The following is a 15,556-nucleotide window of genomic DNA, read 5'->3' as shown; positions in this document are numbered from 1 at the left end:
GCTCATGCCGCATACAGAGAATCTAGTACTGTGTGCTAAAATCAGAAATGATAGACAAACACAACTTGACCTTATTCATGCATAAAAGAAGCAACAATGTAAGGAACTCATCAGTTTATATGTGAAAATATGTGCAGTCAGCATAGGTTTAAAGCAGGACAAAATGTAGGTTGGTGTTCCTCAGAGTTTCCCAAGAGCAATACCATTTGTGGAGTGCATCAGGAGACAGGCTGCATGGTTTGGTGTTGGTGAGGTGAACTGTCACGGCAGGAGTCGGGAGCAATAACTCACAAGGTGTTGGTGTAGTTAATTCTTTATTCAAAGAAGCGAACAGTTCAGGCCTAGTGATCACAGCAACTCTTCCCAGTAGGTCTTGCCCCAATGAGGCAGTTGTGAGGACTGAAGGTCCCTAACTTCCACTATTCTCTCAGGCTCATCCCCATGGTCCTTCTCTAGCAGCATAAGACTCCTTCATCTTGTCTCTCTTTGCTCCACTCTCTTCATTCCTCTTCATGTTCTTTTCTTTTTGGCAGAATGACACTAGGCTGAGGGCATTGCGGAAGATGTAGAATTTTGGACAGGGAGCCAACACAGTTGTTTTCCAGTACCACTTGCAGCAGCAGCAGCAACAACAGCAGCAGCAGCAGCAGCAAACCTTCAAGCCCCCAAAAGTGGGGTTCAGCATTAGCAATGGCAGTAGCCCCACTTTCCTTCTTTTTGTTGAAGGTTTGTTGTTGCTGTTGCAGCAGCAGCAGCAAGTGGTACTAGTGAACAACTGTTTTCAGATACCTAGGTGAATTTATTTTATTTTATTTTTTAAATGTCTTGTTCATAAATGACAGAAAGGTTTGTGTCATGCACACCTCCCTGGGGAGGGTATTCCATAGTGTACTATCTACATGGAATGGTTATTCAATATTTCAGTGAAACACACATAAGTACAAAGTTTTCTCTCTTTTTTTCTGCAGAATGACACTAGGCTGAGGCCATTGTGGAAGATGTTGAATTTTGGTCAGGTAGCCAACACAGAATATGTGAGAAAATTCTGAAAAATAGTGTGTGAGAGAGAGGGAGGGGTAGGGAGAGAAAGAAAATAATAGCAGTTTAGGCAATTTTATCAGAAAAAAGGCTTCTGAGAAATTTCAGCTCATCTCTAGTGAAAACCGATAAAAATATGGAAGGTGCTGTCTGAGGCCAGCCGAAAGTGACTGCATGTACAAGGAAAACTAACGAGGGGAATAGATGATGGTATGTGCAATGAATTTTCATAATAAGAACACAATAAAGAGTTGTGCAAGTTTCCTGAAAGACTAATTCCCTCCTTCAGTCACCTCACACTTTGGATAAGTTACTGCACATTGTACAACATCAGCTTGTTTGCCTCTTTTTCTTTCTGTCTGATGTGATTCCATGTGTGAGATCCAGCATCCCCCATTCTCTGTGTCTGTTTTCGCCCCTCACTGTCTGATGACTCTCGAGCCTGCTATGCTGCCATGGGAACGTGCATGAGACAGTAGGCTTCCATTACATTTATTCCCTTTCATCCTTTTTGAAAGAGAAGTAAATTTGTGCTGTGGAGGTTGGCATGAAAATGTGTCCAATTTATAAATTTTGTTCCGATATTAATTTCCGAGCCAAGGAACACTAGCCATGATGGTTGAGTGCCAGAAGAAAAGTATGCATTCTGAACTTCCACGTTCATTAATATATATACATGCTTATGCAACTTTTCTTTTCCTATACTTTTTAAGAACTTAAGAGACTTTGGGAGGAGAAAAGCTACACACATAAGTTAATGCACAGAGAAAAAATAAATAAATAAAAATAAAAAGCTACTGCCATTGCATACTGTATATATTCTAGTGATGTGTTGCTAATGAAAATTATACAAGCCTTGATCTGGAAATAATGAATCCAGGACAATACAAAATAAAATGATCAACATTTCATTTCCATTGAGTACCAACCAAAGGAAAGGATCAGATCAGGCTATGCTTCAGGCTATAGATATGCTCGGCTTGGTCATATTGCCATTGAGCTATACACAGTTGTGATATGATTTATTTTGTATAATCTTCCATCGGACCCAACACATGGATGAAGTATGGTATATTGCTCATGTTGATCTCAAGTGCAAACTGAGATCTGCACATGAAAAAGCAGCGCAGGGGTCACTTTGAATTTATGGGGTGTTGTATGTTTATCTGGAAATGCTCTTGATTGCCATTTGTTGACCTGTCCAGGCATGAAATATTTGTTCACAAGGCTGACTCCACAATTGTGTGAAGGTGGAGTTGGGCTGCAGTTCCTGACCTTGGGCCAGACGTGACATGCCTGACATACACATGGGCACATCAACTATCCATGCATTAGGGAATCCTGCATGATCAGGATTCCCAGTTGTACAAAGAACCTATTGTCAGGGCTGGAGTCAGACGCTGGTGTGAAGCAAGGCTCTGTTGTCAGTGAAGTTAACTCTTGGTTCAAGGAAATGGCAGACAACTCAGCAACACTTCCCAGCAGGTCTTGCCTCTATGGAGCAGTTGCCAGGACTGAAGGACCCTGCCTTCCACCATTTCTAAGGCTCCTCCTTTCCCGGATGTTTCCTAAGCAGTCTCAAATTTCCATCTGTGCACCTCTGGTCGCAGTTATGCCCTCCTCATTACTTGTGTGTTCTTGGAGTTTTGGGGGAAGGGAAGCTTGTCGCAGCAGGAGAGGGATTCTTTAGCAGCCTCTTGACCCACCCCCTCCTCTGCTTCAGCCTCTGAGTCTGAACTGCTTCCTGCCACAGGCTCTTCCTGCTCACTAAACCCTGTTGCTGCTTCAGCATCCAGCCCTTTCTCCCAATCTTCTCCCTCTGACTTCTCCTCAGTGTGCCACCACCAATCCCCTGGCTCTGAGCCTTCCTCCTCTGGGGTTTCCCTTGGGGGTTCCCCGGCTGATATCTCCCATCAGTCCTCTTCGTCCAGCCAGTCCCTGACACCTATGCATGTTCAGTTGTGCATGCATACATTCCCCTTCACAGACATCTCATTGTAAGTAAAGATGTTGTGGGTGTGGGACTGGCAGGCTGAACAATGTGGGCTAAATGGACCAGTCGGCTTCCTTATGCTTTGCCTTCACATGTTTGGTCTATGTGTGGCATCAACCGTTTGCAGAAGGCTGTAGGCTCTCCTGGCCTATTTTTGCAAAACGAGAAAGGTGTAGAGGTCACCTTTTTAGCTAATGGACTCCAATGGGAGACCAGCTCTCCAGATTTTCCTGCCTACTCCATGGGCAGGACTGCATGTTTCTCCTTCTCTGTGCATCCATCCTGGGGTTCAGTTCCCTTGCTGAGTCCAGAGATCCTAGCAAATTTGCTGGGCATGCAGCCAGCAAGACTCATCTGCAGCTTGTGAAACTAACCTTCTGTTGTCAGCAAGAGTCTCATCCTAGGAGGCATCCTGGCTTGCTCTGTGTCTATCTTTTCGATGAGAGGAGACAGTCAGATCTGCTGTTGTATTGCTGCAATTTCCGCTCCTGAAGTGCAAGCTTGACTGACGGAAGGCAGAGCTCTTCTATAACGTTCCAGAGGGAGTGTCTGCACTTCCCTAGCCACATCTTGGTGCACATTTATTTATTCATTATTTAAGGCCTTTCTTAGACTGCCTTTCTCGTGGCCATCTCCCTCTTTCACTCGCTACCTGTCAGTTGTCCAGCATGCAGCAGGTTAATGATATTTGATGATGTTAGAATTACATAACTACATTTTGACTACTGTTGAATAGTTCTGTTCCAGAAATGGGAACTTTGTTCCAGAAATGGGGAACCTTGGGCATGGAGGTGGAATGTGGCCCTCCAGAGCCCTTTATCTGGCCCTTGGAAGGCTCTCCAGGCCACACACACTCCCCAGCTGCACCCACTCTCCCCAGGTCACACCCCTAACTAGTCCTGCTTCATACCCTTCACGGGGCTGTTTGCCCACCTAGATTGTGTCCTTGAAGTCTGTTTCATGTTTACCTGGATGGAGGATAAAGAAGGGTATGTGTGGAAGCCAGCCTACTTGTATAAAACTCACATTCATTGCTCTTCCCACTTTTGCTTCTGGCCCACCCACCACTAACATGTGGCCCCAGCAAGGATGTCCATAAGGGAATGCAGACCTTGAACAAAAAAGGTTGCCCACCCCTGTTTTACTCTCAAGTTATGGCAAGATCTCATTTCTTCCACTTATGCACATGGTACATAGGTGAATAAGACTGGATGCTGACAAGTCATGGGACAAGGAAATGAAAATAGGATATACAGGCAGCAGCAGAGGAAGCCTCTCGGGCACCTCAGGTGGCATGCCCAGGGGCGGGGCGAACCGTCCATAGGGGCGGGGTGGGGCACACGGCACCCATAGAGGCAGGGCACGCCGCGAGGCCTTAGCTGCCCTACAGCTGGGAGGGAGGCAGCGGGCAGACAGCGTGGAGCCTGCGGGTGTGGGAGACACGTGGCTCGGGTGTGCAGCAGGCCCTACAGTGAGTGCCGCCTGCCATTTTGTCAGCCCCCTCAGTGGGGACACCCGGGGCAGGCCGCACCTACTACAACCCCTGCTATGCCCCTGTCTCCACGAACTCTATCTATTCAATCAATAAAGAATACTGCTAGTGGAAGATATTGGTCTTTATGCCAATGTATCATTGGGATTCAGTAACATGTACAGATAACCACTAGTGGACTTTTAATGTCTTGGGGGTGGGTGGAGTTTGTTTACTTTCCCGTATGGCACATATTTGAATATTTTTCACAAATAAATACTCTGATAGTTCTTTTTCTTTTGCCCCACTCTTCCACCTGGGCCACACGGCACACGGAAATGCCGTTTACCTTCCTGCTGGAGTGGTACCTATTTATCTACTTGCACTTCATGCTTTCGAACTGCTAGGTTGGCAGGAGCTGGGACAGAGCAATGGGAGCTCACCCCGTCACAGGGATTCGAACCAGAGCCCAAGCCCTAGGCTCTGTTGGGACAATAAGGGGAATGTTTTCAAGCTGTTGTAGTTGAAGGACAGGCATATCTAGTTGGATTCTTCTCGTTGCCATTTTACAGCTGCTACGTCTGCTGTGTCTAGTGATGCAGTGTAACCCCGTATAACCCCACTTGACATTATGCTGGCAAAAGTGTTGTTCCACGCCAGTTGCAAACGAGAACCATGCTGTAGTATGTAAATAGGCTTTTGAACCTGGAAACAGCTCCTTCACATAGCATCTCTTGCCCCTCCGCACACACAAAAAATTATTCCATTCTAAAAATAGCAGCCTTTATAAATAGAAAAAGCAATGTTGTAGAATACCGTGCTTCCTTGAAAGCATGTCTGTCTGTTTCTTTTACAACCCTCTGGAGGATTTATTTATTCCTCTTTTTAAAGGCGGAAAGAGGCCCAACTATGGAATAAGCTATCAAGATACCCTTCCTTGGTCTTCGTCTTGTTTTTGTTTGAAAATGTGGTCCAGGCTTAAAACAGAAGAGAATGGTGTGCTTTCTTAAGGCTGACCACCAACTTTCTGAATGAAAATCTCCTCAAGCAAACGGGAATGAAATAGTCAGGAGAGCTGTGGCTCGTCACAGGCACTTTGCAAAGGACAGAAGCAAAAGCCAGGCAAATTATTAAAGGATTTGGCTGCAATCCTAAACACACTTGCTAGGAAATAAGCCCCACTGAACACAGAGGGACTTACTTCTGAGTAAACATGCATAGGATTGCAATGTCAATTAGACGAAAAACATGTGGACAGACCCAAATCTGTACATAGTTTTAGAGCAAAGGCAAGTGCACCGCACTTATTCCATTGATGCTCAGAATGGGTTTTCACCCCCTTTCCCACATTGAGGGAGGGGGATGAATCCAGGAGGGCTGTGTGTTCGTGCACCCAGGTGCTTAGGGAGATATATTTTTTTTGACTCTCACTGATTTGAATAGGATTGACTTTCATGTAATATGTTTACAGTAGGGGCACAAGCAACATATGCAGAGAGACATTTGAAAGTGCTGTAGCATCACTTCACTGAGGATTAGTCAATCTGTCATTACTGAGATTTTCCTTACTGATATGCGCTGTGACAAGCCTGCTGCCTCCCCCCCCCAAAAAAAAAAGGAAAAGAAGGAAAAATTACAGAAACACACACACCTCCAAACAAAACGGAAGGAGGAAGAGTGCACAAAAGCAGGGCTTATAAGGAGCTATGTTAAGATTAACAAAAGTGACACTAAAATATGTTGTTGTGCCTTTGACTCGAGCGATGAAAACTTTGATTTGCGGTATGTAGTATTTAATGGAGCAAGTCTGATGAGTCTCCAGTAAGAGCTGCAGCTTGGTTATGTTGGCAGTATCAGAGGTGATTAATTTGTGCTATAGACATGAACAGCCATAAATAAATAATGCACAGATCCTCCTCACTCTCCCCCCCCCCCCCGCCACACGCCTCCTCCATTTACAGAATTGAGCATGCTGGAATCTTAATCTGAACCCAAAGCATGTACAAATCAAAAGCACTGTCATACAAACTGTCCACCTGCTTTATCCAAACTGGGAGGCTAATTTGTTAGTTAGTTATTTGCCCCACTGTATCGCCCGAAGTTTAACTTTGCTAACCCTCTTGTTTTCCCGCAAGGATTGAGCAAATGAGGAGGGGGGAGAGAATACATTGGGGAGAATGAAGAATGATTTCGCCGAATGAAAACTCTGGTGAAAATCCTGAATAAAGTTTGCAGGCAACGCTGTGAAGGCTTTGGTATACATAAAAAGTGCTTAATAGAATGAAAACTGGGAAGTAAATAACATGAACAGGCATTGTTTCAAATACTAAACTCTAAGAAGTATCGATTGGTTGATATTCCTAAACTGTACATTGAGAAGCAGCTTCCATCTATGTGTGTATATATTCTGTATATATATATATATATATATATATGTGCACATATATATATATATATATAGAATACATGCATACATATGTATTCATTGCATATATCTGGAGGCTGCTTCACAATGTACACTTCAAAGGAGAGAAATTAGCTGACTACTGTGAGGCATATTTTTTTTAAGTACATCAATAGTAAATTTTGATTTTCTGCATTCTTGATGCCCTTGATTAAAAACCCCAAACAAACACGTGGACTCCCCCATCCTGCTATAATACTATAAAACAATCCAAATTGGCAATATCCAAACACATCTGGGAAATTAGTCATCTTTAATTTTGGGTTTTGTGTGCCTCTCTTATGCAAAAACAAAACAAAATAATGAAGGTAGCTAAAATGTTAAAAGTTATCTGGCCACAAATTCTCACCTGCTGATTGATATTATATATGCTATTTATTTCCACTCAAAATCTGAGGCATGCTGACGGAAATGATGATGTACAAACTGATTTCATGTGATTATTTGTTCCACTGATTGTTTTTAAATGGGACTCATTCCTTTGCAATGATAAGCTTTTGTGTGGCTGCATTGGTCTGTTTTTCTGCTCAATGTGATAAAAAATAAAAAAATAAAAATAAAAATAAAAATAAACAAATCACTGAAATTTATAATTCACCTGTGTCTCCACAACTTCCCTAAACAATGGTAATCTTTGCCAGGAGTTTGTAAATCTTATTTTAGTCATCTGCTTTGGTGTAACATGGAAACTAAAATTCCATCTCAAAAGGGTGTCTGTGTGTTTATATATGAGTTTCAAGGATTACTAAACATTAGAAGTATCTGTGGTTGCCTTTTCTCTCTCCTTCTAATCACTCTCCTTCCCCATTTCAAACTGTGTCTAGAAATTCTTGCCTTGGAAAATATCTATATATCTGTATATCTACACACACACACACACCCCCGTATGGTGACATATCTAGTGTAAGTGAAGCTGAAATTGCTGCTGAATTTTGTCCTCGTGACGTACATTTAAGACTGCAGTGAACGAAGCTTGAAGTCACATTTGTAACCTGTTTGCCTTTGTGTGAGGAACAAGATGTATCTACAGCACCTCATCGGTGGAAAGTTTATTCAAAAGGATTAACTCTTTGAGCATCTCACCTTCTTACACCTCAGATCCAACATAATTTATGGTACCTCCCCTCTCCTCAGTCCCCCCCCATTCAAAAATATGGATTTAAACTTGAGAGGAAAGCTTCATATGGTGAGGTCTAAAGAAATCAAAGTGAGAAGCTTCCAAACGAGGGGCAAAGAGAAGAAGGGGGGGGGAGAGAATAAAGCTGGGGGAGGGAGAGAAATAAAAGCAGGCGATCTTGCCAGAAGATTGTACTGTAGCTGCAATATTCATTTGTGTGCCAAAATAACGGGCTTTGAAATCTCACTAAATGCAAAACATTGTACAGTGATAATTTGTAATTATTGAAAGTATGTTTGCCACCTGTGTCTGTCTACATACGCAATGTGTGCACACAATTGTTCCCCTCCCCCTAACACACACACACACACACACACACACACACACATCTGAGCGGTGGGGGGGGGGCGACAAGCCACAAACCTATGTTCCTGAGTGGAGTATAGAAATATCAACACACTTGTCTGCAACCAACATATTTCAAACTTCCTGCATTTAAAAGCAGGTTCCCTGCTCCCCGCACTCACCTTGCAAAACAAATATATGTGTTTGGGTTTCTTCAAGAGAGGGGGAAATGGTTAAAGTGAAAAAAAAAATGAGGGCACTCTATTTAATTCCTGCAAGAAAGGGAATTATTCAATTGACCATGTAGCTCTTTAAAAATAATCCTGTGGAAGAGCCTTTTAAATTATAGAAATGCCTTTTATATTCCAGTCCTAAACACTCTATTTGGGAGTACATCTTTCTGAAATAAATGGGAAGCTTCCAAGTAATGTGTTTAGGATTGGGGTGTCAACCTGATTTGTACTGTGAAGTGTTAATGGAAAGCAAGTCATAAAAATATTATGCATTAATTATGGCCTCCCTAAGGTTTAAATTATGGGGACTATGTACATTTCTAACAAGAGGAAATGAGATTAGCTTTATCTAGCGTATTCTAAAAAGTTTGGATGTCAGAAGGCCTCTGATATATGGAGAGAAAAGAACGCTCTGTTTTTAGGGTTCCCTTGCTTCCCCCCCAATCCGGCCTTTCAGGCTGATGATCACCAGACTCTAGCAAGCAATGTTTTAAGGGAGGAAAAAAATTCTGGCTGTAAATGTGCACAATATTCCACATTATATACATGTCATTTCTGAGTACTGTTGGAACGATGCAGTGTCAAATCTGTATGACAGATTGAGGTGAAATCTGGGAAGGGAGAGCCTGTGAAGATATAGCCTTGACTGAGTCAGGCACCCTATAGAATTTATCCTGCAGGCTATAAGTAACCAGTTTCATCACATGAAAGGAGGAGCGGAACAAGGATAATTGTCTGCTAATTTAACTATCTCATTTGGCTGCACTGTTACTCACATTATATTTCAGAGTAACAATGCCATCTAGTGATTGCAATCTAAAAGAAAGACAGGCAGAGGGGAAAATATTATTATTATTATTATTTAATTCCATCAGCTAGGAGGTGGATGCTAAGGTGCTTCACGGCTTATAAAGCTCTTCTCCTTTTTTAAAAAATAATTTTTTGTGATTAATCAGCTGTAGCATCTAGAATGCAAAGCAAACAAACGTGAAAAAACCCGAACCGGTTTTCTGACAGAAAGGAAAACCTTTTGTATGCATAAGATAAAACACCCACTGAGAGTCTCCATTAGCCTCAGAGCTAAGATTACAGAAGAGACGTCTAAGATCTGTTTATTCAGGATAGCTTTCAAAACAGTTCCACCTCAGATGGGTTCTTATTTGCGTGATTATTTCTTGACCAAAAAAAAGAAGAAGAAAAAGAAGAAGGGAGAGAGGACACATTGCACAGGTCTCTCTAGGAAAACACGGCCTTCGGTTCTGCCCTTCTGTGTTTTCAATTTTCACAGTGTGGCTAACAATTCCATGCCATGAAAAAGGAAGCAGGTCGTTTTAGTCACAGTGGCCGTTGCCCCTACGTAGCTGTTCCTCATCACTGTGTGTTCGGCAGAGCAACTTTGCAAGCAAACAGCCTTGCGTTGTAAAGAGCAGGCTTTTGCGATTGCTGAGTAGTCTGGACACACAGGCTGAGAAATTTCCCATACATTTGCTTGGGATTATTACTTGAGGATTATAATTCGACTTGATAATGATAATTCCCTGTTTCCTTTGAAAAGCAGGGAGCCTGAACTTCGTTCTTAACGAAACATGGATCTTTAAAGGGCCTATCCGGCTACCTTTTGTATATTTATCCCTCACACAACCAAAATGTGATTTAGGCTGAACTCCACTTCCCTGGGAGTAAGCCTCACTGAATTCAACAGGGTTTGCCTGCGAGCAGACATGATGGGAATTGCACTGTTATGTTACAGTCCTGCACACTTGCCAGCAATCAAGTTTCAGTGAACTCGGTGGGAGTTACTTCTGAGGAGAAATGTGTAAGATGGGAGCACTGTCAAGAACTTTCCCTCTGTTTTATGTCTGGGGTATGAACCTGGAAAGGCATAAAAGGAAAGAGTAGATCACAAACTTGCATTCTGGAACTTGCATTCGGTGGGTGAGGGGGGATGCTTTCTGGAAGGCAAAAGCACAGCATATTGTGGAACAGATTATGGGGAAAGAAAGCACAGTTCACTCAAGAAAGAACTGATTTGCTGGATCAGGCTAAGGTCCACTGAAACAATACTTTTTCCCAACCTCCAGAAATGTCCAGCCATGTAGCCCTTGAATGATCTCAAGCAGGTAATGATCATGGTAGCGATTCCCTGGTGTTGACCCTAACATTTGGTAATTGGCCTCTAAACTTTTTGTAGGCATCTGAAGGCATCCCTGTTTCAGACAGCTTTTAATGTTTGATGCTGTTTTTAATTTTAATTACCTGAAAGTGGCTAAGGGCTGTGGTTAGCCTTAGAGTTCTTAAAAAAAAATCCAACAACTTTGCTGCCACTTACATTTATTTAAAATTCCTTTTCTTACATTTTATTTTTTTAAAAAATTATAATATTTCATCCATAATCGCTAGTTCTCTTGCCATGTTAATGGGAGTGTCACTGGGACACCATGATTGGGATGCTTATTTCACCGGGTTAGTTAATTCCTACTATTAAAAGCACTGCATTGCAGGGTACCTGCATATTCTTGGCATTTGTGTTGATTGTTAAATCCTGCAAGGGAATAGTGCCCCCTGCATTGCACTTTGCTGGACCTGGCCTGAAACCTGAACATGCGGGACGTGGGAGAAGCTGGGGGGGGGGGATAGCCTCCTCTCAGAATATTTGCCAAGAATTCTCTGTTAGTGATAGATAGGCCTTTGAGCAGGTAAAGGGGTGCTTTCCCTTTTCCCTTTTAGGCCTTTGAGCATTCAGACAATTCCTGAAGGACCAGTGGGGGGACAGCAGCTGAAGGAAGAGCACCAGGGGCAACTCAGCGCATTTCCCAGGCCCTACTCTCATTTGAAAGATCTCCCCAGGTTCCTGTTCCTCCTCCCTCCTTTAAGTTGGCCTAGCTATTAGCCATTTTCTAAGCCATAAATAACACTTGGGAACAGTTGCATTGAGCTTGGGGAGAAGTGGGAGACCAGTGCAGGTTCAAGCAATGGGATATCCTCCCATATCCTCTCCTACCATGTTGGGCAGGTACGGTAGACACCTGACTCCTTGGGGTTTGGGGAAAGGACCACTTTTTATTTGACCAAGAGGGCCTAGTAGTCAAGTAAGATGTGAGATCCAGCATGGTGTGGTGGTTAAGGTGCCAGTTTAGGACATGGGAGACCCAAGTTTGAATCCCCATTCAGTCAAGACTGTGGGCCTCAGCTGTATAGCATTGTTTTGAGGATAAAATTGGGGAGTGTGTGAGAAGAACATATCTAATCATCATGAGATTCACAGAGGAAATGTGGGATAGAAATGTAATTTATAATGAGATGTGGATTTATAGTTAGGAACTGGAAACTCTTATTTCTGCCCACCCAAAGGTTTAGTATTTTTGTAGGAAACAACAGAGGAGGAAACCTTTCTGTTTCCCTTTTGTTAATCTGCAGTATCTACTACTCCCTAACTTCTTCAGGCATTACAAAGAGGGCTCTGTAAACGTGTGATAGAGAGAGAGGGGGGGGGGCAGCCGGGACAACCACCTTAATTCTGGCTTTCCCTGTTGCTGTTTATTTTCCCCGCCTTCCCACTTGTGGAAAGCAACTGTCTGTAGGGGGAACCATTTATATTCATGGAGGCTCCCTGTGCCTTTCGAACCCCACAGAATCTAGGTTCTAAAAGGCACAGGGAGCCTCTACAAATATAAAAGGCTCCCAGCTGTGGACAGCTGCTTCCCACGAATTAGAAGTTGAGAAGTACAGTGACTGGGGGTGGGGTGGGAGGCAGAGCTAGTGTGCCATTTGTAATGGGCTCCTATTCTTAAAAACCACCAGTTTTCCAGTATTTACAAAGCATTGTCCTTTGTATATTATGAAGCAAAGCTATCCGTTGTAATTTTGAACGTGCGTCAATAAAGGAACCTGAACAAAAGCAAGTTTGTGCAGAAGAATGGCCTTGTTTTTCAAAGTGCATTTAAGGGGAGAAAATGATTGCGGTGGGCTCTCTTTGTACAGCTTTGAAAGCTTCATGCAATGTCAAAATTAGTCTATCTTTTGCATAATGACATGTTTCTTGGCCGTTGTCTTGTTTCCTGAGAATATATTGGTTAAATCCAAATTTTGACCATGAAGGGTGGGGGCAGATGTTTATACATAATCTCAGCTCTGAAGATATCCCGACTAAAGACGGAATGAATTGTGCATTATGGTACCAGATCATGGAGCCATATGATCTTGGCATTTCCCCGTTTATAGCACTGCAAACCTTTTACCTTTCCTCCTGTCAGATTATAGTCCTGGAACCTGCTTTCAACATCTATGCCTCTGAGTATATTCTGGGCTTGAGTTCTGTTGAGGAAGAAAAGGGCTGCACCATTGGCTCTTATCATCCTGTAGATGTGCCTTCAACTCCACTAAACCATGGATGATGTGGCGTGGTGAGCAGGAAGGTGGAATGACTGTTGGATTTGCAGCCTTTTAAATGTATCCAACATCGTATTAAAATAAACACTTTAAATTTGGACATTGTTTCAGTTAAAACAAAACAAAAATTGAAAGCTGTTATTTCTGGTGACAGCATCCGGCATCTTAGTAAGGTGTCAGCATTATTTACGAAGTACAGATATATAAATGTGAAGTGCTTCGACTTGAATGTTATTGCACTTGTATCTTTAATGAAACAGAACAGGATTTAGGAGACACATTAATGTGCATAAATATATTTAAAAGGCAATTAACAATTAAATTGTTTTTCTTTAAATGCATACCAATTGCAAATGGGAAATATTCCCTGCTTCTTTTTGTGGTTTATGTGCTTTGCCTTTGGCAGCAAGAATGCTTCTTTCTTCCTGGGAAGATGCTGAGAAGGTCAAGGGCCTACCTTCCCAGTTAAAATGACTTGGATTGACTCGATACAGGCTCTTCCAGATGACCTGTTTTTGGAGAAGTTGTCTTGATTTGATTGCACAAAGCTTACATAGGTGCTAGACTATGTCCTGTCTTTCTTGAGCACTCATTCTGATTGGTTTATGGTGAGGTTGTATGGCAATGACTGTTCATCAGGATTTGCTCTTGTGGTGGTTATACATCTTCCCTTTTGTTCATCTACACTTTTCAATGCATTTCCATGTCACTTTACTAACTGCAAAAAGTAAATTTAAAATGAAGGAATAAACAAATAAGAGATTTGTCGTGCCAGGTGGACAGAGCGCTTTAATCTGCTAAATTTCCAGTACACACTTGATCCCTCCTGCAGAATATTTATTATGCTTTTATATTTGTCGAAAGCCACACAGAGTGGCTGGGGCAATCCCAGTCAGATGGGCAGGGCTGTTGTTGTTGTTGTTGAAAAATACTGACAAGTCTAGATGCAACCTCATTCTGGTAATAGATGGACATTTCTGGGATCCATTCAGAATAGGCTCACATCAAGTGACTTAATTTGAACTTGATTTGCCCTGGGTCCAAACTGAGATTGGATCAGAGTGGCCATTTTGCAAGTCAAGGCCCAGTAGCTTCCCCTATTGTTGGGACTATGATTTGGAAACATCTGTTTGACTAGATTCGACCCCTATCGCTTACCCATTTACAAAGGACTTCAGAAGGGCCTGCTTGGCAAGGCCAGTGGCCCATCTAGCCCAGCCTACTGTTCTCACAGTGGCCAAACAGAAGCCTCTGAGAAGCCTGCAGGGAGGTCTTGAGCGCATGAAGACACCCCCTTCCTGTATTTTCTGGCCTTCAGAAGCATACTTCCTCCAACAGAATATAACCATCATGGTTAGTAGCCACCAATAGCTTCCTTCCTGAAGGGTTTCAATTTTGGGTTGTAGTCAAGTAGTCAAGATGGCCTTTCTCATTAGCACAGTGAGGACACACCCATTTTGAATAGGGGCAGGGTGCGCTGCCACAATACAGTGGTACCTCTGGTTGCGAACGGGATCCGTTCTGGAGGTCTGGCTGGATCCCGAGGTTTTCGTAACCCGAGGAGAAGCGGTAGACCGCTTCTGTGCATGTGCGCGCGGCGGTAGACCACTTCTGCGCATGTGCGTGTGGCAAAACACTTCCTGGTTGGCCGCTTTCACAACCTGAAGTTTATGTTACCTGAGGGTAACGTAACCTGAGGTGCTACTGTATAAAATACAATATTAAAATGAGTTGACAAAATTAGAATCAGAAGAAGAGGGAAGGTGTATAGATAGATAGATATAGATATATCTTCCTCCTGTGGTGCAATGGGTCAGTGCCTCTGGCTCTTAACCAGAAGGTTGTTGGTTTGAGCCTACCCAGGTTAGGATTCCTACATTGCAGGGAGTTGGACGAGATGGATGACCCTCTGGGTACCTTCCAACTCTACAGTTCTATGATTCTACATATAATCAAGTGTCAAAGGCCAGGATCAAGAGTATATGATGAAAGTCATACCATGAAGGTGAGGAGGGAATTCCAAAGCTTCGGGGTGTCACAGGGAATGCAATCTCCAAAGCCAACAAATCCAACACATGCCAGAAGTGGGAAGACAGCAGCTCAATCCATTTGGGTATGATATCAGACTTATTAGTTTTGCAGGGGGCTGAGCAAAAGACAGGAACTGAATTTGAAGTGAATTAGACAAATATTTAGTTTGATCTTGAGCAAACTTTTCATCATGCTGATCTGGTTTTCTGGGTTCTGCCTGCAGTTCTAGATTGTGTTGGATAACTGTAGTCATTTTATTAGACTTCTGAGCTTCAGCTGTGCTCCTTTAACTCAGCTGGCTGGATCACAATTGGGGGCAAATTAACAGAAACATCCCCCCCTCGGGTTTGAACATGTGGGGAGATGCCTTTGCTCATCTAAGGCTGTTTTTGGTTCTTTTGAAGAATGATGATCAGGTGTCAAAGCCCAGCAACTCTTTGGATTTTGTCCCCTTCATATCTTCATGGCTTGTGGG

Source organism: Podarcis bocagei, assembly GCF_964188305.1.
Source record: "Podarcis bocagei genome assembly, chromosome: 1".
Classification (NCBI taxonomy): Eukaryota; Metazoa; Chordata; class Lepidosauria; order Squamata; family Lacertidae; genus Podarcis; species Podarcis bocagei.
Note: the sequence above shows the minus strand (reverse complement) of the source record.